Source organism: Muscardinus avellanarius (genome assembly GCF_963383645.1).
Source record: "Muscardinus avellanarius genome assembly, chromosome: 5".
Taxonomy (NCBI): Eukaryota; Metazoa; Chordata; class Mammalia; order Rodentia; family Gliridae; genus Muscardinus; species Muscardinus avellanarius.
In genome coordinates this window covers 64,709,993-64,736,343 of record NC_137790.1, presented here as the reverse complement: position 1 = coordinate 64,736,343, position 26,351 = coordinate 64,709,993, and positions in this window count along the sequence as shown.

The window sequence follows — 26,351 nt, the reverse complement described above, 5'->3', positions numbered from 1 at the left end:
AAGCTGAGGAAATAAAACTGAGAATCAATAATGGGGTGATATTAATTTAAAATGCTTCTTTACAACAAAGGAAATAATCAAGTCTGAAGAGAGAGCCTACAGAATGGGAGAAAATCTTTTCTACTTATTCCTTTGATAGGATATATCTATAATCTCTGTATATCTAAAATATAGAGAGAACTCAAAAAACGTAACAGTAAAAAATAAAATAATTCAATCAAAATGGGCAATTGAACTGAATAGATACTTCTCAAAAGAAGAAATACAAATTGCCAACAAATATATGAAAAAAGTTTCAATATCATTAGCAATTAGAGAAATGAAAATCAAAACTACACTGAAATTCTAACTCCAGTGAGAATGACAATCATTAAGAATACAAGCAATAATTAATGTTGGCAAGGATGTGAGGAAATAGGAACTCTTATACACTGTTGATAAATTTATAAATTAGTACTACTATTATGGAGATCAGTGTTGAGGGTCCTCAAAAGACTGCGAATGGGACCACCATATAACCCAGCTATTTAACTCATCAGTATTTTCCAAAAGAATTAAAATTAGAATACAATATGATCTTTGGGGGTCTTATTGAGAAAAATTCAACCTGTGCCTACATGTTGGAGTGTTGGACCTGTGCCCTCCTCTAATATCTTCAAAGTCTCTTGTATAACTTCCAGGTCTTAGATCCATCTTAATTTGACTCCTTTTCAGGGTGAGAGGTAAGGATTTTGTTCCTTTTTTATAGCTGAATAATCAGTTTTCTCAACACCATTTGCTGAAAAGGGTGTCTTTCCTCCAATATATGTGTCTGGCTCCTTTGTGGAAAATCAATTGACTGTAATTGTATGGATTTATTATTGTATCTTCTACTTTGTTCATTGGCCTATGTGTCTTTTTTGTGCCAATTCCATGCTGTTTTTATTACTTTCACTATGTAGTATAATTTGAAGTCAGGAATTATGATGCCTCTTGCATGGTTCTTATTGCTGATAATTATTTTGGCTATTCTGGTTCTTTGATTTCTTCATATGAAATTTAGGAATGCTTTTTCTCTGTTTGTGAAGAGTGACATTAGTATTTTGATAGGTAATACCTTGAGTTTGTAGATCATTTTTGTTAGAATGGCCATTTTGATAATATACTTTCTGCCTATCCAAGAGCAAGGGAGATCTTTCCATCTTCTAAGATCTTAAATTTCTTTCTTTAGTGTTTTATAATTTTCATTGTAGAGGTATTTTTCTCCTTGGTTGGGTTTATCCCTAGGTATTTTATTGTTTTGGGTGTTATTGAAACATAATTGTTTTCTGGACTTCTTTAAACAAGAATTAATAAATGGGATGGCATTCAATTAAAAAGTTTCTGCTCATCAAAGCAAACCATCAAGAATCTAATGAGCATACAGAATGGGAGAAGATCTTTGCTAGTTTTCCCTCTGACAGAGGACTATACGAAAAACTTAAAAGACTTTATATTAAAAACAAGTAACTCAATTTAAAAAATGGGAAATTGAGCCAGGCATGGTGACACACACTTGTAATCCCAGCATTTGGGAGGCTGAGGCAGGAGGATCTGGGTTTGTGGCCAGCCTTACTACTTACTGAGACCCTTTGCAACTCAGTGAGACCCTGTTTCAAAATAATGAATAAAATATAGGGCTGAGGGTGTAACTCTGAGGTAGAATGCCCCTGGGTTCCAGCCCTAGTACCCCCCCCAAAAAAGGGAAATTGAATAGACACTTCACAAGAAAAGAAATAGAAATGCCAATAAATACCTTTAAAACGTTCAACATCATTAACAATCAAGAAGATGCAAGTCAAAACTACAGTGGGATTCCATCTAACACCAATCAGAACACCAATAATCAAGAAGCAAAAAAGTGGGGTGTGGTGGCACACGCTTGTAATCCCAGCATTTGGAAAGCTGAGACAGGAGGATCGCAGTTCACAGACAGCCTTAGCTACTTAGGAGGCCCTTTGCAACTCAGAAAAACCCTGTTTCAAAATAAAAAATAAAAATAAGGCTGAGGGTATTGTTCAGGGGTAGAATGCCCCTAGGTACTACCCCCAATATCTCAAAATAAAGAATCTTTAAAAGGAAGCAAAAAAAATAATAATAAATTTTGGCTAGGATGTGGGGAAATTGGAACTCTTCTACACTGTTGGGATTGCAAATTACTTCAGCCACTATGGAGACTAGTGTGAAAAACTTGGAATGGATCCGCCATTAGATCTGGATATACCACTCCTGGGTATCTTTCTAAAAGTTTGAAACCAGATAACTACAGTAATATGTACATACTCATGTTCATAGCAGCACAAAATCACAGTCACTAAATTTATAGACCCAACCTAGGTGTCCATCAGCAGATGAATGGATTATAAAATTATGATCTATCCACACAATGAAATTCTACTCAGTAATAAAAAAAATTATGTCATTTTCAAGGAAGTGGAAAGACTTGGAGAACATTAAATTTAGTGAGATTAGCCAGTCACAGAAAGTGAAGGGTCATATGTGTTCTCTAGTTTGCAGAAGCTAGGGAGTAATAGGGATACCAAATAAATTCCAAATAGTAGAGGAGAACCTCAGTGGTAAAGGGAGGGAGAAGAGTGAGGTTCACTGAAAGAATTACTACCATCAGATTTGTGTACATATGTGCAAATACCAATGTCAATTTCAGTACTCTGTATGGGGAGGGGATGGATGAGGAGTCACCAAGTACTATGTCCATGTATGTCACTGTCAACATGATTTACATTATGATGTGATAATACACTGTACAAATTAAAGCATATAAAAATAAAATAAATAAAGGAATACTATAGTGATGCATGAATACTCATGCATATTGGGACACAACTTACAAAGCCAAATAAATTATGGAACCAACCTAGATGATTGGAAAAAGATGATCCCTCAAAAGATGATTGGAAAAAGAAAATGTTGCATATGCACATAATGGAATTTTATTCAGCTACAAAGAAGAATAAAATTGTATAATTTGCAGTGAAATAAGTGGAAACTATGATAACTGAGATCAGTCATTCTCAAAAAGTCAATAGCAATATATTTTTTCTCCTTTGTGGAACTGTAAAGAAAGCAGAAAACAAAGGGGACTTAAGAAATAAAAGGAGAGCAACCAGTAGTATACTGGAAGAAAATTGGGAGAGGAAAAAAGGAGATTCAAGGAAGGAAACAGTTCAAATAATGTTATGTCCACATAAGTGTCCACATAAGAAGGTATCACTGCCAATCTCGCTAATATGTAGAAGGAGGGAAGATCAGGGAGTAGGGCAGGATACAGAGGGAATTACACCAAGTGTTTGATTATATCACTTAGACTCTTACTACTTTTATAATTAGAGTGCATCCATAAAAGTATATAAAAATAACTTTTTCTAGAATACATACCTAGTGAGCTGGAATTCAAACTCCAAACTTCTGATTGGAAGTGGTTGCTATCGTTTTTATGATTCCATTGCTTTATATATATATATATATATATATATATATATATATATATATTCTACCTCCAAAATACAAAGATTGATTCTGAAAATTTATTGACTTGATTAAATGATTAAGTAGAACTTATAGTAAAAATCTACGTTATCACCAAGATTTCTATTGGTAGGGAGAGTTGAAATGCCATTGTATGGCAAAGCTACCTAGGCTTTCTAATCTATGTAAACATTTGAGGCTCAAATTCTCAACATTTAGTTTGGTACTGATAAAGAGAAAAAGTTGGAAGGAAAAACATAATAAAGTAAAGCAGAAAATTGTTCCTTTAAAGATTAGAAGGGATTTGTCTAGAAATTGTTAATTTATTACTTTTAAAAATTCCTGCCAGGTATGGTGGCACACACTTTTAATCCCAGCATTTGAGAGGCTAACAGGAGGATCGCAGTATTACTGGATCATTTGGTAAGTTCATTCCCATTCTTCTGAGGATCCTCCATACAGTTTTCCAAAGTGATTGCACTAATTTGCAGTCCCACCAATAAGGTATTAGAGTTCTTACTTCTCCACATCCTCACATCCTTGCCAGCATTTGTTGTTGTTTGTGTTTTGAATGATTTCTATTCTAATTGGAGTTAGGTGAAATCTCAGGGTAGTTTTGATTTACATCTCTCTGATTGCTAATGATGTTGAGCATTTTTTCATGCATTTATTGTCTATTTGAATTTCTTCTTTCATAAAATGTCTATTTAGTTCCCTCGCCCATTTTTTGATTGGGTCATTTGTTTTCTTAGTGCTGAGTTTCTTGAGTTCTCTGTATATTCTAGATATTAGTTCTCTATCAGAGGAGTAGGTGGTGAAAATCTTCTCCCATTCTGTTGGCTCTTGGTTGAATCACATAAGCATGTGGAGACTGAACACCACACTGCTGAAAGAAGAATGAGTCATAGAAGAAGTAAGAGATGAAATCAAGAAATTTCTAGAAACAATAAAAAATAAAGATAAAACATATCAAAATTTCTGGGACATTTTGAAGGCAGTATTAAGAGGAAAATTCATAGTATTGAGTGCCCACCTAAGCAAAACAGAAAAATCACCAAATAATCTAATGACACACCTCAACGCCCTTGAAAAATAGGAACACTCTAACCTCAAATCCAGTAGAAGGCAGGAAATTATTAAAATCAGAGCAGAAATCAATGAAGTAGAGAATAAAAAGCAATACATAAAATCAACAAAACCAAAAGCTTGTTTCTCAAAAAATTAACAAGATAGATAAACCACTAGCCAACTTAACCAAAAAAGAGAGAATCAACCCAAATTATGAAGATGAGATGAAAAAGAAGATATTGCCACCAACAGTGTAGAAATTCAGAGAATTATCAGAAATTACTTTGAAAAACTATACTCCAAAAAAAAATGGAAAATCTGAGAAAAAATGAAAACTTTGTAGATAATTACAACCCTCCTAAACCAAGTCAGGAAGATATAGAAAATTTAAACCAACCAATAGCAATCAAAGAGATTGAAACAGCAATAAAGAGCCTACCATAAAAAAAAAATACCCCGGACCAGATGGTTTCCCAAGTGAATTTAATAAAACCTTTATAGAAGAGCTAATCACACTACTCCTCAATCTATTTCATGAAATAGAAAGAAACAGGACTCTCCAAATACATTCTATGAAGCCAACATCAAGTTACAATGAAACAGCTCAAGTACGGAAAACTCAGACCTATATCATTGATGAACATGGATACAAAACTGCTAAACAAAATACTAGCAACATGCATTCAAAACCACATCAAGAAAATCATACACCATGACCAAGTAGGGTTTTCCCCAGGGATGCAAGGCTGGTTCAACATATGAAAATCAATCCATGGCCAGGCGTGGTGGCGCACACTTGTAATCCCTGCGCTTGGGAGGCTGAGACAGGAGGATCGCAAGTGTTCGAAGCCAGCCTCAGCTACTTAGTGAGACTTTCAGCAAATTAGTGAGATCCTGTTTCCAAATAAAATATAAAAAAGGTTTGGGAGTATAGCCCTGAGGTAGAAAGCCTCTGGGTTCCACCCCCAGTACCACCAAAAAAAAAAAAAAAAAAACCAATCCATGTAATACATCACAAAAACAGAATCAAAGACAAATGTCACATGATCATTTCAATAGATACTGAAAAAGCATTTGACAAAATCCAACATCCATTTATGCTAAAAGTACTGTAGAGAATTGGAATACAAGGAACATAACTCGACATCATAAAGGTAATCTATAATAAGCCCATAACCAACATTACATTAAATGGGGAAAAAACTGCAAGAATTCCCTCTAAAAACGAGGACAATACAAGGATACCCATTATCATCACTTCTTTTCAGTATAGTACTTGATATTCTAGCTAGAATGATAACACAAGAAAAGGAGATAAAAGGAATACAAGTAGGAAAAGAAGATCTAAAACTTTCATTACTTGTAGATGACATGATACTATACTTAGAAGATCCAACAAACTCAACCAAAAGACTTGTAGAACTTATTAACAAATTCAACATGGGTGTCTGTATACAAAATCAATCTTAAAAAATCAGAAGCTTTTCTGTATATCAACTATAAATCCACTGAGAAAGAAATCCAGAAAACACTTTCACTTAGGGTATTCCACAAAAAAACTAAATAATTAGGAATAAACTCCACCAAGGAGTTAAAAGACCTTTACGAAGAAAATTATAAAACATTGAAAAAATAAATCAAAAAAGACCTTAGAGAATGGGAAGATCTTCCATGTTCTTGGATAGGCAGAATAAATATCATCAAAATGGTGATACTTCCAAAAGTGACTACAAATTCAATGCAATACTCATTAAATTATCAAGGTCATTCCTTACACACATAGAAAAAGCAGTCCTTAAAATCACTTGAAACAATAAAAACCTAGAATAGCCAAAGTAATTCTCAGCAACAAAAATCATGCAGGATGAATCACAATACCTGGCTTTAAACTATACTACAAAGCCATAGTAATAAAAACAGCATGGTACTGACACAAAAATAGATATAAAAATAGACCAATAAAGTTGAATATATGACTCAGAAACAAATCTGCACACTTACCAGCTAATTGATTTTTGACAAAAGGGCTAAAAACACACTGGAAAAAAGATAGCCTCTTCAACAAATGATGCTGGAAAAACTGGTTAACCATATGCTGAAAAATTAATATTAATTTCACTTTCTCACCCTGCACAAAAGTCAATTCAAGATGGATCAAAGTCTTGGAAATTAGACCAGAAACCTTGAGACTCCTTGAAAAGTGCATAGGTCCAACAATGCAACTCATGGGCACAGGTAAAAATTTTTTCAACAACACCCCAAAGTCACAAGATACTAAAAGGTGAATCAATACATGGAATTGCATGAAACGGAAGATCGTCTGTATAGCAAAGGAAACTATAAAACATTCTTAATTTTTAAAATTAATTAAATTTTATTATTTTATTTATTTTATTTTTTATTGGTGCATTGTAGTCATATAACTTATGGCAGACAAGATAGTAGAGGCATACATGCACATATCACTCATTTAGCCCTTCCTTAGTTTTCACCCCATTCCCTCCCTCCTCCTCATATTTGGCTTAGTGATTGACTTTGATATGTTTATGAATGTACAGCATGTACATTAGGGAATTTCTGTCAACCCTCCTCACTCCCTCAGTTAGGTCACCTTATTTGCTCCTCTTTGGTTTCTTTTTCTTAATCTAGAGTTCCTTCTATGACTTTTTTTTTCATTTTAGCTTCTGCATATTAGGGAGAAAATCTGATTTTTTACTTTTTGTGGCTGACTAATCTCACTTAGCATAAATATTTTTCAGTTCCATACCTTTCCTCACAAATGACATAATTTTGTTCTTCTTTACAGCTGAGTAAAATTTCATTGTGTACATATCCCATATTTTTATATAATATAAATTTTCTGAATTATCAAGAATAGATGGTAACATTTTATTCTGCATTTCTTTAACCAATATTTAATGCATGCCTACTTCATATTAAATGTTGTGTTAAAGAATAAAAATACAGCATTGAATAAGACAAAGCCCTTGTCTTCAAGTTTATAGTCTCATGTTAAAGATAGTTACAACACAGTGTAGTGATTATTATGACAAGATTAAGCACAAGAGGTCAGACTTTGGAAGAGGTATAATAAAAACTAGTACTCCAGGGATGTGTATAAGTAGACACTTAGGATTTTCACATTTGTAAAAAATACATGGTTTATAATCATAATTAAAAATTGAGAGTATTTTAAATATGTGATTTTAATACTTATCAAAATTTTAGTTTGGGTCATTTTCTTTACTAGCTTTTGAACTTTCATTTAAATTGTCAAGTTCAAGCAAAACCACCTATGAAAACGACAGTGGCCATTTTTTAAAATTTTTATTGATGCATTGTAGTCACACATCTTAATGGGAAACTTGATGGTGGAGACATACATGCACATATCACTGAATTATCCCTTAACCGATTCCCGCCCCATTTTCTCCCCCTCCCTCCTTCTCATGCTCGATTTAGCGATTCACTTTGATATGTTTGTTAAAGTACATCATGTGCATCAGATAATTTCCCTCTTCCCCCCTCCCATTTCCTCAGGTAGCATTATTTGTTCATCTGTGGAATCTCCTTGTTTATTTAGAGTTCCTCCTATGACCCATTTCTCCCTAGCTTCCGCATATTAGGAAGAGCATCTGATTTCTTATTTTTTTGTGACTGACTAATCTTACTTAGCATAATGTCCTCCAGTTCCATCCATTTCCCTGTAGATGATGTAATTGTGTTTTTCTTTATGGTTGAGTAAAATTTCATTGTGTATCATATCCCAGAGTTTTGTAATCCATTCATCTGTTGATGGACAATTTGGCTGGTTCCATAGTTGGGCTATGTTGAATTGTGCAGCTATGAACATAGATACACATGCATTAGTTTGGTAGTTTGCTTTCCTTTCTTTTGGATAGATACCCAGAAGAGGTATTGCTGGATCAAATGGTAAATTTGTTTCCATTCTTCTGAGGATCCTCCATACTGTTTTCCAAAACAGTTGCACTAATTTGCAATCCCACTAACAATGTTTTAGAGTTCCCATTTCTCCACATCCTCTCCAGCAATTGTTGTTGTTTGTGTTTTGAATGATTGTCATTCTAGTTGGAGTTAGTTGAAATCTCAGGGTAGTTCTGATTTGCATCTCTTTGATTGCTAATGATGTTGAACATTTTTAATGCATTTATTGGTCATTTGAATTTCTTCCTTTGTAAAGTGTCTAATTCACTTGCCCATTTGTGATTGGGTTGTTTTCTTAGTGCCGAGTTTCTTGATTTCTCTGTATACTCTAGATATTAGTCCTCTATCAGAGGAGTAGTTGGCAAAAATCTCCCATTCTGTTAGTTCTTGGTTGAGGTTTTTGATAGTTTCCTTTGCTGTAAAGAAGCTCTTCAGTTTCATGCAATTCCATGTACTAATTTGCCTTCTAGTTTCTTGTGCCTTTGGAGTCTTGTTGAGAACGTTTTTATTTGTGCCTATGTGTTGCAGTGTTGGACCTATGCCCTCTTCAAGGAGCCTCAACGTCTCTGGTCTAATTTCCAAGTCTTTGATCCATCTTGAATTGACTCTTGTGCAGGGTGAGAAAGTGAGGTTTATTTTCATATTTCTGCATATGGTTCACCATTTTTGCCAACACCATTTGTTGAACAGGCTTTTTCCAGTGTATGTTTTTGGCATCTTCATCAAAAATCAATTGACTATAAGTGTGTGGATTTGTTTCTGAGTCTTCTATTCTGCTTCATTGGTCTGTGTATCTGTTTTTGTGCCAGTGTTATGCTGTTTTTATTACTGTGGCTTTGTAGTATAGTTTAAAGTTAGGTATTGTGATTCTTCCTGCATGGTTTTTGTTGCTAAGAATTACTTTGGCTGTTTGGTTTTTTTGTTGTCCCAAATGAATTTAAGGACTGATTTTTCTATTTCTGTGAGGAATGATCTTGGTAATTTAATGGGTATTAAAGCCATTTTCTTAATATGCTGCAAAGTATAGATTTTTAAGAAAAATAGAGTTATTAATATTCACTGTATTGTAGATTAGTTTTCTACTTGAGAGTTAAAATTCACATTTACACATAAAATTTCATTTTAAATTGTTTTATTTATTTACATGATGGAGCATGCTTGTAATCTCAATATTTGGGAGGCTGAGAAAAGAGGATCCGGGTTCACAGACAGCCTCAGCTACTTAGTGAGCTCTTGGCAACTCAGTGCAGCCTGTTTTAAAATAAAGAATTTTAAAAAGTAGGACTGGGATTATAGCTTGGAGGTAGAATGCCCCTGGGTTCCATCCCCAGTACAATAAATAAATAGTTTAAAGTGGTATCTTTCAATACTAGAAAATTCAAAATTAACACACACACACACACACACACACACACACACACATATATATATATATATATATATATATATATATATATATATATATATTCTCACATAGCTTTTCCTGCATTTTGTAGCTTAATTTTGGTTGATCTAGTCTAAGCTCTAAGCTCTAGATAGACCAGTTGTGTTCTTGGGTTAGTTGGTGTTTATTATATTATCTCCTATACCTTTCTTATTGCCCTTTATTTGTTTTCAGTTTACAGAGTTGATAGATAACTATTACTTCTCATATTTATCTCTTTCTGATAGGCAAAAAGCTTTATAAGCACATAGAGCTAAATCTACAAAGAAATTTACAAAAATAGACATAATTAAGATGTTTCTCAAGTATACTTTAAAATTGATAATTCTTCATATACTGTGGATAAATCACAGAAGTTAGGGTACCTCAATTTATTTATTTATTTATTTATTTATTTATTTATTTATTTATTTATGATACTGGGGTTCCTGGAAACCCTTCTACCTCTGGGCTACACTCCCAGACCTATTTTATATTTTTATTTGGAAACAGGGTCTCTTAAGCCAGCAAGGCTGGCTTCGAACCTCCGCGCTTTTCCTGTCCCTGCCTCCTAAGCTTGGGGATTACAAGTGTGCGCCACCATGCCTGGCACAGGGTACCTCATTTAAAAAATTTAAATATAAAAATATTTATATATTTAAAATATATAAATATATGTATATATTACATTTTATATTATATAGTGTCTGTTTTTTCTTAAAGTAAGTCAGATTTAAAATGTAAAATATCTTAGTGTTCCCTAGGATGCTTAGTCATGGGACAAATGCTTTTTTCTTATTCGGTATTGACTATTGAATTAAGGGGCATTCTACCTCCAAGCTATATCCCCAACCCTATTTTTATTCTTTTTTTTTTTTTTGGTGGTACTGAGGGTGGAAACCAGAGGCTTTCTACCTCTGGGCTATACTCCCAGACCCATTCTTTTATATTTTATTTAGAAACAGGGTCTCACTAAGTTGCTGAGAGCATGCACCACCATGCCTGGCTATTTTTATTCTTTTTAAAATATATTTTTATAGGTGCATAGTAACAAACATCTTAATGTAGTAAAAAACTTGTGGAGATATACATGCATACTTCATCCAATTAGACCTTATCCATTCCCTATCCCATTCCCTCCCCTTCCCTTGTTCCCTTGCTTGATTTAGTGATTGACTTTTATATGTTTGTTTAAGTACATTATATGCATTAAAGAGTTTCCATCTTTCCCCATCCTATCCCCTCAGATAGGTCACCTTAATTGCTCCTTTATAGGGCCCCTTCTTCAACTAGAGTTCCTCCTATTACCCATCTCTTTCTAGTTTTCACATATTAGAGAAAGCATCTGATTTCTTATTTTTTGTGTCATTTCCCTGTAGATGCCATAATTTTGCTCTTCTTTATGGCTGGGTAAAATTCCATTGTGTCCATATCCCATATTTGTAATCCACTTATCTGTTGATGGACATCTTGGCTGGTTCCATAGTTTGGGAATGATGCATTGTGTATCAATTCTTTATTCTGAAACAGGGTCTCACCAAATTGCAAAGGTCCTTACTAAGTAGCTAAGGCTGAGTACTAGCTAGTACTAAATAGCTAACCCTGATCCCTTTGTCTCAGCCTTCCACATGCTGGGATTACTAGTGTGTGCCACCACACCCGGTTGGGCAAATGCTTTTTAGTATAAATTTAAATTCAGAATTATTTTATGGAGCCCCTACCCCGCAAACTCAGATATTTTTCAGTGCCATAAGTGAATTAGCAGTTAAATCTGTCAGTAGCTCAAGAGGTATTTATTGTAGCTATATCCAACCATCATGAAGAGATGATATTTCTTGCATTCTATAACATAGAGCTGTTGAATTACTGTCAGAGAACACAGGTGTACCAACTAAGAAGTGAAACAAAATTGTAAAAACAGATGAACAGGAAGGACTCCATAATATGTCTTTATCTGTAATGGTCACTGGTATTGACTTCATACCACATGAGCCAAACACCTCTAAGTATTACATAATCTTTGTGAGAATATGAAGACATACCAGGTAATAATTCAGGAGCTCTGATGTTCTAATGAAAACATAAGTGAAGACTAGAAAAATATCAGTATACATCCATTTTTGTTTTTCAAACTATAATAGAAAAACTGACTATAGCATCTTTTACTTATATTTTTAAACTTCTATTACATAGGAGCTGGGGTCATTTTCAGGGTCTTTTATAATACATACAAAGGTGAGACTGTGCACATGTGATTGTTAAGAAGCCCGTGTCACCTTACCCTAATTTCAGTTGTGCAACCACGTTTATTTTGTATTTACTCTCCTCTTCCGGGTTGCTTCAGTTAAATATGGAAAATGATCCTTATCTGGTAAGTTAGGCAGTATTGGTTCACACATTACCAATCCTACTGCCTTATCTTTAGTAATAAGAATGGTACTTCAAAATACTGGATGATTGTTGTTTCTATTACTGTTACTGTGGAGTATTTCCTGATTCTGAAATGCTCTGTGAACATCCAGCACAGAACCGTGCTCAGAAGAGGTGCCGTACTATCTCCAGGGTGATAGTCTGAGCAAGCTGTCTTTTTGTCCTTATTCTCTGCTTAGTTCCGTGCTTTAATTTAATAGGGACACCCTCTTCCTTTTTTATACAACTCTCATGGTACTAATAGTTCCCTTTTAGCAAATGGTTACTTTATGGCAGGCACTGTGCTAATTCCTTTATATGCCTGTGGCATTGATTCACATAAACAACCTTATTGGATAGGTAATGCGATCACTGTTTTACAGACAGGGGAAATGTAACTTGCTCAAGACCACAAATTGAAGAGAAGCAGCTGGAATTCTATTCCAGGACTGTCTGATGGCAAAAGCTAAGCACTTAACTGTCATCCTACCTCGTAACTGCTGCTGCCTAGGACTCCAAGAGCCTTGTGTAGGAATCATTGATCACAAGAATAGCTTTTCTTAGTGCTTGTCACCACTTTACAAAGCCTGACTCCATTGACCTCAACCTCACAACAGTCCGGAGGCACTGGTTTTAGAAGAGCAAAGATGATGGTTACAGGCAGCAGAGAAAAAGACCTGCTATTGAATCTCTACGCTGTGTCATTTTATCCGCACAACAAAAGTGTTTTACCCTATCTTCTTTCTCTCCCTGTTGTCATGCCATAAATGTCTTTATAGAGAATTAACAAGTCCCTAACTTATTTACCTTAGTTGCTAATAAATAACTGTAGCCTGTTAATAATTTTGCACGTGTTTTATGTGACCATAGATAATCTGAGGCAGTGTTACATATCTAGCATCCCATATTGAATTAATATTCCTTTACTTGGCCCCCTATTATATCTCCAATAGCAAAAAGTAAATTGTGTAAGAAAAACATATTTAAGGTAATTTTCTAGTGTACTTTATGAGTGATACAGACTAATAGCATTATTTTGTATTCAGCATTGCCTAAATATTCATTTTTGTGCAATAATATACAAGAATAAATCTAACATTTTCTTTGTTTAAAGTGGACCAATTCCTTGAACCATCTTGTTTGCATCTCTATGTAAGCTCTATGTACCTCCTCTTTTAATACATTCAAAATGTTAGCATCATGAGGGTAAGTTGTGTCCTAATTTGTCTTTTAGCACCTCACAATACAAAACACAGAACCTTGTGTGGAGTAGTTGCTCACTGAATGTTGTTGCTTAGTGAATAAATCGATCTGCACTAGATTGATCACATTTGCAGTCCTAAATTGTTCTTGCCATCATTTTACTCTGAATAATTAAAGTTTTACTAAGTGATTAAAATATGTTATTGACTTATTGGTGTAGATTCTAGAGCAGTGGAATAAAAACAACCCTGGATCTACTCCTATTAGAAGGCAATGAGAGTATGTTTCTCATTGTAGGTACACTTAGTGAATTTTATGTGTGATTGAATTAACTTATTTTTCTTAGGAAGGTTAGATATATGATTTCCATATGGCACTTTATAACATTTATTTTACTCCTACCTTGCCAATAATATTTTTCTATGATGAAAGTAATGTTTATTATAGAGAATTAACTGCATATGAATGTAAAAAATTAAAATACTCCATGAATTTATCATCCAGATATAATTTCTCACAGTATCTTTGTGTGTTCTTTCCCATTTTCTCTATTCCATAAACTTTTATACTGTCCATACAATTGGTATCTCTGTGTTTATGTAAAATTATAATATTATTACATTATAAATTTGTATTTTTTATAAAATTTAAAATATTCTTTTAAGGTACTGTATGATTTGTTGCAAAAGTGTTCATTTATATTGATATTACATACCATATTTTCCTATTGTTAGACATTTAGGTTACTCCCAGTTTCTCACTATCATAAAAATTATATTTTTACATAAATTTCTGTTGATTTTCTATTATGTAAAATAAGTTACTAGAACTAAAATCATTGGGTAAAATTTTTGAACTTTGAGTTGTTGATACATATCTTTTCTAGAAACCTTTCAGCAGTTCAAACCCCTATCAGAAGTATATATGATGCTTTTTTATTGAGCTATCATCACAACTGATTATCTCTATATACTTTTAAAAAATTTATTATTGGCACATTGTAGTCATACATCTTAATGGAGTACAAGATGATAGAGACATACATGCACACATTACTCATTTAGCCCTTCCCCAATTCCCACCCCATTTCCTCAACCTCCCTCTTCATGTTTGGCTTTGTGACTGACATTGATATGTTTGTGAATGTACATCATATACATTAGGGAACTTCCCTCTTGCCTTTCTCCTCCCCCTCAGGTCTTCTTATTTGCTCATCTATAGTTTTTCCTTCTTCATCTAGAGTTCCTCCTATGACCAATTTTCCCCCTAGCTTTCACATATTAGAGAGAGCATCCAATTTATTACATTTTGTGACCGATTAATCTCACTTAGCATAATCTCTGGTTCCATCCATTTCTCCTCAAATGATGTAATTTTGTTCTTTTTTTAATGACTGAGTAAAATTTCATTGTGTGCATATCCCACAGATTTGTAATCCATTCATCTGTTTGTGAACATTCTGGCTGGTTCTGTAGTTGGCAGTTATGAATTGTGCGGCTATGAGGCTATGAACATAGATATGCATGCATTCATGTGGTAGTTTGGTTTTCATTCTTTTGGGTAGATAACCAGAAGTGGTATTGCTGGATCATATGGTAGGTTTGTTCCGTTCCCATTCTTCTGAGGCTCTTCCATACTGGTTTCCAAAGTGGTTGCACTAATTTGCAATCCCACCAACAATGTTTTAGAGTTCTCACTTCTCCACATCCTTGCCAGCATTTGTTGTTGTTTGTGTTTTTAATGATTAATCAAGTATTATCAAGCAGACTTACTGATTTTAATGTTATTCCTAACAGCTGTCCTCAGAGGTATATGAATTGAATATTTTGATTTCAAAAAGAATTATGAAATAAGTTTGGAGAGGAAGCTAACTATAATATGTTTTTCGCCAATATTTAGATATGTTTTAGGTCTTAATATAAAATATATACTTTTATTTTAACTGGACTTAGTCTTTTCTATGAATACCTACTTCCCTGGAATTTTTGTCAAAGTGTGTTGGTTGAGGTATTATGCATCATGTCTGGTTTGTGTGTCAGCATTCCATCTTGTGGCCATCAGTCTCATTTCTATTTGCTGTTGTAACAAAATTAATGAGCATTCAGAGTTTACTTTTATTTATTTATGCATTTTTTGTGGACTTCTCTAAAGAAGCACCTTTCTTCCTTACCAGTATTCCAGCCAAACTGAATGCAGATTAATCAGAGCAGTTTCCTTTTAGAGCGCAGCAGTCATATTGGTATTAGGAAGGCAATAGTCTTAGAAGAATACAAAACATATTTTTTAGTGAAAAAGTTTTAGCTTTAGGGGCCATGGTGACTCTTAGTTCCTTGCTGATACTTGTTTTGGGTAACATTGCTAAGGAACTCTATGTGCTTGCATATTCACACACATCAATTTAGGGTGATCTGAAATATCTTATGGGGAACATATAGATATTAAATAATTCGCCTTCTTTATTTGTTGCAGTCTTTCCTTACTTATCTGCAGATATTAAAGAATACTAAAGATACTAAAGAATAATGCTAGTTCCAACTCAGTAAATTAATTTTTACTTACCAACATTTGTTTTGCATTTCAGAGTACCTAATAAATTACAAGTCTGTGCCCCATAACTGCACAGGTATGTATATGAATTACCTACAGCTATGTAAATCTGTATATTAACTGACAAGTTGCTATATTTTTGTGTACTAAAATTGTTTACAGATTTCTAGTATAAAAATGTTAATTTTGAATACTGTACTTACAAGTATTGACAGCTTCAAAGAACAGTAACAGTATATTTTATACATCCTTTGCATTTCATTTTATTGTAAGAATCAAAGAAACATTTCTAAGATTTGATGAGGCAGAATAATTTTAATTACAAAGCTTTCATTTGGTGAAGATTAGAGAGTATTTTATAAAACTGTACTATTAAAGCAACTGATGATGTGGGGTCAGACTATTGAAAAACCACTATGTACTTGACATTATTGCTTTATTTTCATACTTTTTTTCTTGCTGTTTTTTTAGTTTATTTTTCATGGGGTTTGCTTTAGGTAAGGAATGGTTACAGATGTACTGTCTGCTGCACTGTCTCAAGCACTAGACAAATGGGAAAAAAATGTTTGCACCTGTTAAGATCTCAACCATGTGGTGCTGTGGTTCCTGGGCAACAGGCAAGAATTCTCAAAAGCTTGGTTGCACCTGCTCAATTGTTGCCTGCAGCTGTGTCATCCAAGTGAGAGCACAGAGAAGCTTGTTAGCAGTTTGATTGTGTGGTTACGTATTTGTATTTTTGTTTTGCACTGAGTATGAAAGATACTTTCTTGATATAGACCTTGAATTATTATACTGGCTTATTAAAACTCACTGGTTTGGGGTCCCAAATATTGTCTCCAAACCTTTTATTTTTGTGTTTTACTTTTTTTTATTAGCTGCTGCCTGCCCTAGATAATGTGTATTCTGGCATCTCCAAAGGATACCTGAGAGAGTAGATCTCTCTCCAGATAACTGTGTTGATAATAATTTCATCCTGGTGGAGAGATTTTGTGTTTGGCTCAATTTCACCATGTTGGCAGCCCCACTATGTGAGGCTGGATGTAGTTATTGATCCATTTAGCTGAACAGATTTGAAAGCATTTGGCTATTAGTGGACACATGGGGAATATTCAGAAAATTTAAGGGTGTATTGTAAGATGATTTCTTGATGTGTGCAGTTGGGGTGGAAGTGAGGGGGAAAATGAAGTGAAAATTAAACCATAATCCTAGAAGAGAGGCTAAAATCCAGATGTAGATTTTAAGGCTGGATTATTATCTTTTAAGCAAATGCTTAACAGCTGATATTTCTTAGTGTTACTGGTAGGGACATTGTTTCTTTTTGTTAATGGCATTACATGTTTTCTGATAAGTATCTATATTTTCAATATGAACAAGTCAGTATAAACTATATCTTATATTAGATAATATTCTCTAAATATAAAACAAAATTTTATAATTCAACATAAAGATTTTTAATTAATTTATTCAATAATCCTGAGATCCTGATATTGAAAACTTGCTCAAGTGGCTTGCTTTATTCCCTTCAACATATTTAAAAATGCTAAGGGGCTTCAGTAAATAGTTTTCTTTTACCGGCTAATTTAGAATCGGTTTTTCAAAAAATAAATTACCATAATATAAATTTAACTAACTTATTGGGAAATAGGAAACAAACATAAGTACAAAAGTAATAGAACATTGCTCATAACCCCTTAATACAATGCTTTGTATGTAGTAGTTGGTCAATGAATGTTGAATGCATGCACACATGAATAAAACTTTTCTGGTGTGGTATTAGAAGTAGAGGGAACACACATTAGTTGGGTAGTTTGGTTTCCTTTCATTGCCAAACTATGGAATCAGCCAAGATGTCCATCAACAGATGAATGGATTACAAAACTGTGGGATATGTACACAGTAGAATTTTACTCAGCCATAAAGAAAAACACAATTACATCATTTACAGGGAAATGGATGGAACTGAAGGACATTATGCTAAGTGAGATTAGTCAGTCACAAAAAATTAGAAATTGCATGCTTTCCCTAATATGCGAAAGCTAGGGAGAAATGGGTAACAGGAGGAACTCTAGATGAAGAAGGATATCCTACAGAGAAACAAATAAGGTGATCTAACTGAGGGAATGGGAGGGGGGAAGAGGGAAACTCTCTAAAGCACATGATATACTTAAATAAATATATCAGAGTCAATCACTAAGCCAAGCATGGGTAGGAGGGATGGGGAGGGAATGGGGTGAGAATTGGGTAAGGGCTAATTGGGTGCCGTGCGCATGTATGTCTCCACAAGTCTCTTATCACATTAAGATGTATGACTACAATGTACCAATAAAAAATTTTAAAAATAAATAAAATTAGAAAAAATACTAATTACCAGCTTAAATAAAAAGAAGTAGAGGGAGAGTATCTCAGAAAATTACTTGTAATACATTTTGGATGAGCCCTGATGGACTTACTTTAGCTTTCATACTACTGGTTACATAAAGATGAAAATACCTATAAATCCTGTTATTAAAATGAGAATTTAATATAAAAAGCATCGATCCTATAATTATTATCAATTAAAAATTAAAATAATATTTGCTTTATACTCATTTTATCTGACTATGAAAAAAGTATTTTTATTATCCCCATTATACACACAAGGCTAAGGCATTAGTGCTTATATTACTTGTCACCTTGGAAACTCTTTGCATCACAGGGATAAACAGACCTTCTGTGTTGTGTGACTCACGCCTTAACCTTCTTCAACACTCACTCTGCTTTTTCCCTACCTATTCTATTTCACTAAAAACACAAATACAAAATGTGTGTTGACTTTCATTGGGTCAGTTAGTATCAGAACATACTAAAATTTTGTAGCACTTTTACTAGACAGAAGTAATGGATGCTGTGTTTACTGTATACATATTTATAATTATGGTTTCAACTATTCACTAAGTTCTAACTATAAACAGGTAAAGTCATGCAAAAGTAGAGTTAAATGCAGCAATTAGGGACCTACTTTAGATATACCCTTCTAAATTAACCTTTTTTGTGGTGTGAATAATTCACATAAACATGGCCTCAGTTGCACCAAATGTCTTGTTTAAACTTCTGATATTCTGATGACGCAGATTGATGATATCTGTGGGTACTTCAGTACCTTCCCCTGGGAACAGTTTTTCTTTTGCCCTGAATTTACATCAATGATAAGAGGCCATTATTATGGACACCATTTTTTCTTCCTTAATGTTGGTGTGGTAGATTAAAGTGTATCACTCTTTTAGTCTCAACATTAGAATTTAAGATATGAAAAAAAATTAACAGATGAGCCAAGAATATGCATTAGCTGGAATATTAATCATTAAATCAGACAGATATTAGCAGCTGTTTCAGTGGTCTGTACTAAGAATTATTGTATGGAATCTCAAGGATAATTGCCAAACAAGCCTTAGGATTCCTAGGCATAATTTCATGTTCCCCTGAAATTTCAGTGCTAAAGAAATAAATGGAGAAACCCACACTTATTGAGAATGTAGCATGCCTAAACATAATTTCTTTTTCCTCTTTCAATCTCACCATCCATCCTCATTTCATTTCTTTCTTCAATTCTATATGATAAATAAATGTCACTCTTTGCTAGACAGAATGATAGGCTATAGAAATATAAGTCCTGAAACAAAGTCTTTGTGCTTGAAAATCATACAAGCTAAAGTGAGGGAGAAATGTCAACAGAGTTTTCTTGGCTTCACTTATTATTAGTATGGAGCCAGTCAATTCTCCATTCCTTTGTTTTATCATTTGTAAAATTGGAAAAAACATACTTAATACATTATACTTAACATATGTATATTTTGTCTTGAGAGTTAGGTAACATACTACATCTTAAATTCTTTTTCTGGTGTTTTTTTAGGCAGCAAGTACTCAATAAATTTTAGCTATCCTAGTATTACTTTTATCAGTATCACTACCACCATAATGACTACTTTTAGATATTGAAGAAAAACCGTATAATTGCCTGGAACAGGGATCCTGGTCTGGACATTGTTCATAGTTGTATTAAAAGCTCTGTCCAAAGGTATCTCTGTTCCCAAGACTTTAGAATAGATTTTAGAAATCACAAATCAATGTACTAAATATAAAAGAACTAAATGCATATATTTATCGCTTTCCATTTTTTAATTAGGGTAAAATACACATAAAAAACAACATCAACCCTTTTTATTTTTCTATTGGTGCATTGTAATCATACATCTTAATGGGGTTCAAGATAGTAAAGGCATACATGCACACATCACTCATTTAGCTTTTCCCCAATTCCCTCCCCATCCCTTCCCCTTCCTCCTTCTCATTGACTTATTGATTAACTTTGATATGTTTCTGAATACACATCATGTGCATTAGGGAATTTTCCTCTCCTCCCATCCCCCTCATTTAGGTCACCTTATTTGTTCCTCTAAGGTTTCTCCTTCTCTGTCTCGAGTTCCTTCTATGATCCATCTTATCCCTAGCTTCTGCATATTGTAATTGATTAATCCACTTGGCATAATATTCTTCAGTTCCATCCATTTCCCTGCAAATGACATAATTTTGATCTTCTTTATGGACGAGTAAAATTCCATTGTGTACATATCCCATATATATTCCATAGTTTTGTAATTCATTTATCTGTTGATGGACATCTTGGCTTGTTCCATAGTTTGGCAATTGTGATTTGTGCAGCTGTGAACATAGATACGTATACATTAGTTTGGTAGTTTGGTTTTCATTCTTTTGGGTAGATTGCCAGAAGTGTTATTGCTAAATCATATGGTAGTGTCATTTCCATTCTTTCTGAAGATCCTCCATACTGTTTTCCAAAATGGTTGTACAAATTTTCAATCCCACCAAGAATGTATTAGAGTTCCTACTTCTCCAAACCCTCAGTAACATTTGCTGTTATTTGTGTTTTTCTTTTCTTTCTTTTTTTTTTTTTTTTTTTTGCGGCACTGGGGATTGAACCCAGAGGCATTGTACCTCCAAGCTACATCCCCAGCCCTATTTTTTTTATTCTTTATTTTGAAATAGGGACTCAGTAAGTTGCAGAGGGCCTCACTATTTAGCTGAGGGTGACTTCGAACCTGTATCCTTCTGTCTCAGCATCCTAAGTACTGGGATAACAAGAGTTTGCCCCACACCTGGCTTGTTGTTTGTGTTTTTAATGATTGCCATTCTAATTGGACTTAGGTAAAATCCCTCTAGTTTTGATTAGCATCTGTCTGGTTGCTAATAATATTGAACATTTTTTCATACATTTATTGGCCATTTGAATTTCTTCTTTTCTGGAGTATCTATTTGGTTCACTTGCCCATTTTTGATTAGGTTATTTGTTTTCTTATTGGTAAGTTTCTTGAGTTCTCTGTATACTCTAGATATTAATTCTCTGGCAAAAGTTTTCTACCATTCTGTGGGATGTAGTGAGTGGAAGTGTTTCATCAACCCTTTTTAAATGTGCAGTTCAATGATATTAAATACATTATAAGGCTTGTACAGCCATCACAACCACCCATCTCTACAACTCTTTCATCTTATAAAGTTGAAGTGATATATACATTAAAAATAATTCACTAGTCTTTCCTACCTCAATCCTCTGGCATCCACTATTTTTGTCTCAATACTTTTTAAGTACTCTCAGTCATATAAATAGAAACATAATATACATCTTTTATGTTCAGATTACTCACTTAGCATAATGTCCTCAGGGTTTATCCATGTTGTAGTACATTCCAGAATTTTCTTTTTTTTAAGGTTGAATAATATTCCATTGGATGTATATGCCACATTTTGTTTTTTGATTCATCTGTCAATGGGCACTTGAATTAACATTTTAGTTATGCATGATTCTGCTATAATCAGAGTGCACAAATATGTCCTTGAGAACTTGATTTTACTTTTATTGAAGTATATACCCAAAAGTAAAATTTCTAAAACATATGATAATTCTGTTTTTCACATATTCTTATAATGAAGTGACTTTATCTAAATTTATCGTATCCTTTACTTCATGTTTAAGAATGGCATTGGTTTATTCATCAGGAAGATAAGATGAGACAGGTTCAGCAAGAAAATATCTACTATTTATATGAGTTTGGATGCTTTAAAGTAATCTGAGAACACCTTAAATAAATCTGCATCTTGCAAGTCAATGATGCTTTTAGGATATCTAGGTTCTAAATTTCTTGCTCATGTTTGAATTTAGGAATTTACATTCTAACTGACCTCTGAAATTTCAGCTCCACAATTCAGTAACTGTGAGACCTGATCACTAAGCCTCAGGTGTTCATATATATATATATATATATATATATATATATATATATATGAACATATGTGTGTGTATATATATGTATATATAAATGAATACATATATGTACATATAAACGAATATATATATATATATATATATATATATATATTAGTAGGTACAACATCTAATTTTTTGTGGTGCTGGGAATTAAACCTAGAGCCATTCTGCCTCTAAGATACACACCCAGCCTGATTTTTTTATTCTTTATTTTGAAACAGGGTCTCACTAAGTTGCAGAGGGCCTAAGTAGCTGAGTTTGGACACATATTCGAATCCTATTGTCTCAGCCTCCCAAGTACTGAGATTACATGTGTGCACCACCATGCCCGCACAACATCTAATTTTTAATGACAGGTGTGAAGATTAAAGTAGATTATGTATATAAAATATTTTATTGTATACAATATTGTCTAACATTCCCTACATATCTCTCTCCCTCTCTCTCTCTCTCTCTCTCTCTCTCTCTCTCTCTCTCTCTCTCTCTCTCTCTCTCCTGTTAAAATATGATGCCAGTTGGGTGTGATGGTGCACATTTATAATCCCAGCATCCGGGAAGCGGAGACCAGAGTATCACAATTCGTAGACAGCCTCAGCTACTTAGTGAAGCTCCTTGCATATCAGTGAGACCCTGTTTCAAAAAATATAGACTAGGCTGGGCGTGGTGGCGCACGCTTGTAATCCCTGCGCTTGGGAGGCAGAGACAGGAGGATCGCGCAGGTTCGAAGCCAGCTGCGCTGGCTTAGGAGACCCTGTTTCCAAAAATAAAATGGGTCTGGGAGTGTAGCCCGGAGATAGATGGGTTTCCAGGAACCCCAGTACCACACACACACACACACACACACACACACACACACACACAAAAAAAAAAAAAAAAAAATATATATATATATATATAGACTAAAAAATAGGACCAGAGGTGTGTCTCGGAGGCCGCGTGCCCCTGGGTTTCATTTCCACTACTGCAAAAAAAAGTATATATATTTTTATATATAATATATTATATATATTTATAAAGTATATATTTTATATATCATATATATTCAAATATATTATATATATATATATATATATATATATATATATATATATATGAAGCCATGGGAGGCTGAGACAGGAGGATCTCAGGTTCACAGCCAGCCTCAGTAACTTAGTGAGACACTATTTCATAGTTAAGAATAAAAGTAGGGCTAGGTGTATAGCTCTGAGGTAGATGGTCCCTGGGTTCCATCCCCAGTACCACTAAATTACATATACATATATATTTATATGTTTATATATTAATATTTTATATATAAAATATATGTGAAGTCATTATGATGGACAATATAGGGATTTAAACAAAATGATATTCATTTATTAGTAATTTTTGGCACTGTTTTGGTTTTGATATAGTAAATTTTGGCACTGTTTTGGTTTTGATAACCATTGAGTAGCTCACCTAAACATGATTAGACTCATAATTTCTCACAATGCATACTATATTAAGAATAATTTAAGGTGGGTATCATTTCAATATCTACTGATTGTGGAAGAGAGTCTTAACAATGAAAGGCCTATTGATACAACTTCAGACAACTCTCATCCCTCTTTTGAAAGTCAGATATCCTTAATATCAGTCTCTTAAAGAGCCCATACTTACCAGTAAATTTTCACAAGTGCCCTAGTGAACTAAAGGTTGTTTTGTTGGCAAGGTCATCACAATCTGAGTAGCCCCAGGTTCAGTAAGCTTAGCCATTAATGAGCAAATAACTGTGGAAGATTTTCTTTTTGTCTCCAGAATAATAATAAGAGTTGTAAAATATCCTGATTCCCTCGATGCAAATCCCCTCAACAGGAGAAAGGATTTGTGAATTTATATGTACAATTTTCCCTTAATTACCTTTAATAAAACCTAGATGATCTTAATTATAGTAAACCACTTTCCTCTGTCAAGCTGTTTATATTGCAGCAGTATCTTCCTGAACAGCAGTCAGAAGATAATTCCTTAAAAGTAAGCGGTAAAATACTAGATTGCATATATAATAGATTGTTGTTTGCCACAGGTAATATAGTTGAGGTATCTATAGTAATGTATGGTTTTGACCATGATGAATCAAGGTAAACATTGAATATGAATGACTCCTTTATTTAGTTGGATATCAGTTTGCTAAGACTGTGGTACCAAAGTGCCACCAACTTGGAGTCTTGTGTAGAAATGTGTTTCTTCACAGTTTAGAAGTCTAAAATCAATGGCTATCCCCAGAGTTGCTTGCCTTTGAGAACTTGGAAGGAGGAATCTTTCTCATCCAGGACTTTCCCCTTGAGTTACAGGTGGGTATTCCCCCAGTCATCTTCTCCTTGTTTTTATTCTATGTGTCTGTCTTGGTGTCCAAATCTCTCCCTTTTCATAAGGACACTCTCCCTTTTCATAAGGACTCCCTTTCATAAGAACACTTTTCATAGTCCTGTTGTGTTAGAGCCCACCCTAATGACATCATTCTATCTGTATTACCTCTATTAAGATCCCTTCATCTCCAAATAGGATCAGATTTTGCGATATTTGGGGTTAGGATTCCAATATTTGGAGGGGGGAGGTAATTTAACTCACAATAGTTGAGTTTTAGCCCTCCTGCACCCAATGAAGCTTTTGGCCAGGATGGATGCTGAGCATAGACTGCAAGGGTTGGTTCTGGCCCCCATTTGGATGGACAGCACGGAGAGCCAAGTCATGCCCAGAGTCTGCCACTCTGCATGTGTGCTTTCTGTTCTTCTTCCTTCTCTCTCCTCCCTCTTCTCCCCCACCTTATATTTTTCAGCTTTACCAGGTAGATTTGTTTTTCTTTTCTTTTATACAATCCCTGCCATGAGTGATAAACATTGAAAGGGGGTGGGGGTGAATGACAAAATAGAGATATCTGTTATGTAAAAGCCAGTGTTGTTGTGTGTACTATAACCTGGCATCGGTCTTATTGTTACTTGTTCACACTCAAGAACAAGGCATTGTGTACCTTATATGAGTTTCCCATTTTACCAATGGAAACAGTTTGTTTCTCATTTTGAAGTTTTAAAGCAGAACTAGCTCATGACCCAATTTCACTAATAATTCTCTTAAGTAACCCTTGTACTCATTTATAAGATTTTTCCACCCACTGTCTATCTAGCTCGGTTTAAAATTTTTATATATGTACTTTTAAAAAATTGATTAACTGGAGAGCTGCCCATTCCTCTGTGCTGTATAATAAGGATTTAAAAACTGCACACTGAATTCTGTATAGTGTAATTAAAACTGACCCACATTTGGACCTGAGTACACCAGGACTTAGCCAAACTTGCCATGAGCTGAGTTCTGGTGGCAGATGGGAACTAATGAGGACACACTCCACTCCAGAATTTCCCAGCTGCTTGGCCCCTTTTTGTACAAACAAGGTTTGGAGCGAAGTCCGGATCCCAAGAGCATGTTCTGTAAATGTGCTGTACCCAATGATTTAGGAAATGTGTTTGCAAAAGCAGGCCGTTTCAAGGTATCCTTAAGACATCATCTCTTGTCCAATTTAAAACATAAAAATTCTAAAGTGTCTTGTGTGCTCTCTCCAACCATTATTTTAATTTTACAGTGAATAAAATTCACATTCACTTCCTCATCTTTTCTTCTAAGTCTGGCAATGGAATGATCACTGCTCTCAAAACTTGGAGATTTGCATATAGTTATCTCAGGGACATTTGTACGTCAGCAAAGACAGTGTCTCCTTGCAACCTATGGATCTCTTCAACTGGTTTGATGTCCTGGGACTATTCAGGCAGATGTAATTGAATCAGTTTGAAGCAGCTGTAGCTGGCATGTGGTCTCTCAGATTGCTAGCACCTGCTTGTTTTTTTGCAACTCACTAGAGTGAAAGAAGTGCCAAAACCAGCATTGGTCTTGGAGCAGATAAAGCACTCCAGATCTTATATC